Source organism: Morone saxatilis, unplaced genomic scaffold (genome assembly GCF_004916995.1).
Source record: "Morone saxatilis isolate NCDOM2014 unplaced genomic scaffold, NCSU_SB_2.0 Contig9, whole genome shotgun sequence".
Classification (NCBI taxonomy): domain Eukaryota; kingdom Metazoa; phylum Chordata; class Actinopteri; family Moronidae; genus Morone; species Morone saxatilis.
Genome location: NW_023340268.1, coordinates 14,173,027 through 14,177,450, shown reverse-complemented (window position 1 = coordinate 14,177,450; position 4,424 = coordinate 14,173,027).

Here is a 4,424-nt window from a genome sequence, read left to right as displayed (position 1 = left end):
GCTTAGCATAAAGACTAGATACAGCGGGAAATGGCTACCAGCACCTTTAAAGCTGACTAATTAAAATAAAAGTTCCCTATTTTCTGGGGGGGTTATTTGTCAGACTTTTACTTGGCTCTGAGCAGTTGCTAGGCAACCAGCGAAGACTCCAGGAAGTTGTAACCAAAGAATTATCTGGCACATAATCTCCTGTAGCAGGGTGAAATGGTGGTGGATTTTGTTATCATTTAACAGACCTAGGCTAGCTGTTTCACCTTGTTTTCACTCATTGTGTTAAACTTGCTAACTGGTTGTATGAATCTTATCATTTAAGTCTCCGCCAGGAAGCAAATGAGCGTATTTCCTAGCATGTCAAAATATTTCTTTAACTATTTTTCTATAGTTCTGTGTAATAATCATTAAGTCAAGTTACCTAATAAACTAATTTACAAACATAGCTGCAGAACAGACCCTGCTCTGTTACTGCAGATTCAGCATATCATCATCTAAAAAATATATGTTAACTCTATGATTGCTTTGATCTTAAGAAAACTAAAGAAGTCTTCACTTTGACACTACAGTGAGCATAAAGTGCCATACTTTGACCCAAAATGTCATATTTGTGGTTGAAGGGAACATAAATATCTCAAATGGAAGTATTTTCCCCACCTAGTTACACATACAAATAACAGATACAATATCTGGGTTATATTTCATGCTTTGCTCCAAAACCTCTTGGAGTTTTTATGAAATTCGTCACAGCTCAACTAAAAATGAGAATAAACTCTTTCGAGCATGTGAACATGACACTGGATAGCTGAGACAGTGTGGGATCACGCCACGGCCTCACTGTCACTTAAACCCGTCCAAATTTTAACCCGATCTGACGTGTTGGCACACAGAAAGAAACAGATGGGTATGTTTCAGTTTAACGCTATCCCTGGTGGTTGAATCACTATGAAAACACAAGACTTTGGTTTGATGTCAGGACGGATTATGAGTGCCCTGTTTCAGCCGTGCAGTTTATGACATGATCCATCTCACAGGTCTTTGGCAGATACGTGTATAATTCAACAAAGGCAAAGACCAGAGTGCAGAGAATGTACATATAGTGTATACTACAAAGCCAAAACATCATCAAAACTGAGTAAAGACCAGAAGGGGACCTGGAAAATTATGACATTTACATCATGAGGTGGTAAAGCTACCGTTAAATCACATGTTTAAATTAATTTAATTTAAGATGAATTTATTAAAATAGTTGAAGAAACAAGAACATATTTCACTTGTAGGTGTGTTTTTCTAAATATATATTAGTTTTTTGTTTTATGTCTATGCCGATGATTAAAAATCAGGTGAAATGATCAGGTGAAACTCTTTCTCTCAACTTTACTGTTTCTGTGCTCTCTGCCTTTGTAAGGCAGTAAATGAAGAGTTATGTGATTGGCTGTGAGATACTACATATTAAGGACCTTGGTAATGTCCTAACAAAGCTATATAAAATACTGCTTATATCCAGGCAGATAGTATCCCGCAACCTGCCTACACTGTTAAATAAGACACATCACTGAAGTAGAAATTCTTACTGAGTAAATGTTTTGCATCTATTTAACGCAAGTCTTAGTGGAGTCCAGTACTTTTATCAACACAAAGGGGGGATAATAGCTGCTGTGATTAAGAGTTTAATGTAAAGTGAATCAGTGTTGCATGTGAGTCATCCTCATGCCATCATTAAACCACAATGTGCAACCGAGCCAAATGGCCCTGCGAGGATGGCAGCGTGTTTTTAACTGTGACGTCTGTGGCAACAACACCCCCTGCTGCGTTTCCTTCCCGTACGCCCATGATACCTGGCAATTAGGGAGTTTGTTTTCTATTTTTGCTCCCGGTTTTAACCCTCATCCCCTCCCAAACCTCCAATATTTGAACACACCGTATCAGCCATCCACCTGTCCTGCTGCACTTAAAAGCATTGGACAGTGAAGGAAGAGAAATTAACAGGGGGGACAATTTAGACACCAGAGAGGCTTTTTACGCCAGAGCAATAAAGCACACTTGATGTTATTATCATCTCTGGTGAATTATCAGGGCTCTGATAATTGTAATTAATCAATCATCAGGCTCACTCATGCACTCCCATGAAACCCAGCATCACCGTAGATCAACCTGAGCAGTGATGACCTATGAGAAATCAATGTGCAGCCATGATTCAAGGCAATAGCTAGAGTTTCTTTCAGTTGGATCAAGTAATTAGAGCATGTTAATTACATTTCACAGTATCCGCATCACAACTGCACATGCCAGGGAAACAATTGCAGGAAAAAGTCCATTAAAGACCTTTAACATTGCACAATTCAATACAAGTGAACTTAAAAAGGTTGCAGGACAAATCATCCCCTCAATTCACATCGATCATCTTCACCACATTCAACCAAAAAATCTCACCACTTCACTGTGTGGCCTTCTTCAAAACAATAGCATATGTTTAAAAAGAGAGTTCAATGACAGACAAACTCATAAAATAGGACATAACATTCTCTCTCTCTTTTGCTGTCTTTGGCTTTTATGATTCTCTCTCTCGTGCGCACACACATACACACACACACACACACACACGTCTGGTAAGACTGGGTGGGAGGCCTTGGCCCAGCCACAGTCAACTGGTCCCAGTCCCAACAAGGAAACAATTAATCATGTGTGAGCGGCTGTCTGAGTGTCTGCTCTCTGGACAACAACAACACTCAGCCATTTATCTCCCCTCAAGGCAGGACAGCCAGCCAGCACACCACGCAGGCATGCACTCTCTCATCCTCTCTCCCTCTCTCCCTCTCTCACTCACTCACACACACACAGATGTGGAAGAAGAAGAAAAATGCACACACTTTCAAATACACTAAAATGGACAAGAATGCACACATGCACATAAAAACACATTAATGCAAGCACATGGACACTTTCAACAGCAGATGTGAATGACATTTGGCAATGCACAAACTCACACACACACACACACACACACACACTCCCACACAGGTGCTTGCTGTTTTGTCATCCTAATCAGATAGATGTCAGCACTTCTTAATGGCCATGATGACATATACAGGAGCTACATGTTGCTGGCTCACTACAAATCTCTGAGATCAAAGACAGCCTAAAACAACTCAACTTTCTTTCATAATTCATTTGAGAGCAATGCCTTTTACCACGGCTGCCTTTGATATTTCAGACTATGTTTACTATTACTTTACTATATTACCCAAAAACAGAATGGAAGGACTGGGGTATTTTTCTTGCACTCTTCTGAGATGATGGAGCAAAGTTGAGTTGACAGTCATTTTTATTTCAGGAAATTTAGTCCTCTCTAATTTAACTCTTGGTCTTCCGACGTGGCAAGGCAGGTTAGGAGTGAGCTAAAACAGGCAAGACTTAGTGAAATGAAATAGGAAATTTGTCGTTTATTCCTCATTGCTGCATCTACCTCAGACAGGGGGTGGTTTGTGAGTGTGGGTGTGTGCACATGTATGCAATTGAGTGTGTATCTTGTGCATCATGTTGGTTTCTAAGTGTGAATCTGTGCTTGTGGGCTGGTGTAAGTGTGCGTGCATCTTTATATGTGTTAGTGCATGTCCAACTTGGCAAAAAAGGACCCTAAACCTCACTCAAGTGGAGCAAACAAAGAAGCCGGTGTGTGTTTCAGGATGGGGCATCTGGATGGCATCAGGAGAGCCTGGCAGATTGGTAGTGACACAGGTTACTCCTGAGGTCCCTTGTGAGAAACACATCGCTGCAGTCTGCAGTGGAAAAGGAGCTTTGAAGCGCCACTGAAAATCGCATCTGCATTCCAATGTTTTCATGCAGCTAGTTTTTTTTATTACACCACCCACCTCTGGTTGAAGATATGGTTGCATTTTGCAGGTGGACTACTGGTAAGAGTTAGTTTGCAAAAGACAGACTAAATGAAAATCAGTGAATTCCATGCCCCAATCACTGAATCAAAATCCCTACTGTTGTATTGTATAGGAAGACTTATATTTTATTCATGATGCAGTGCTGGTGAGTAATAGTAAGTAATAAGTAATCGTTTGACATTTTAGGAAATATGCTTATTTGCTTTCTTGTCAAGAGCTGGAAAAGAAGATTGATACCACTCTCATGTCTGTATGGTAAATATGAAGCTAACGTCAGCAGCTTAGCTTAGCATAACGACTGGAAACAGAAGGAAACATATAGCTTGTCTGTCCAAAGGTAACAAAATCTGCCTACCAGCACCTCTAAATCTAACTAATTAACACGTTAAATATCGTATGTTTTATCCGTACAAAAACATTTTACGGGGGTATGTGCAGGACTATTTCTTGGCTGGTTGCAGGCGAAGGCATCCAGCTAAGAAATAGGTGTATTTTGTTACCATTGGGCAGATCCAGGCTAGCTATTTCCCCCTGTTT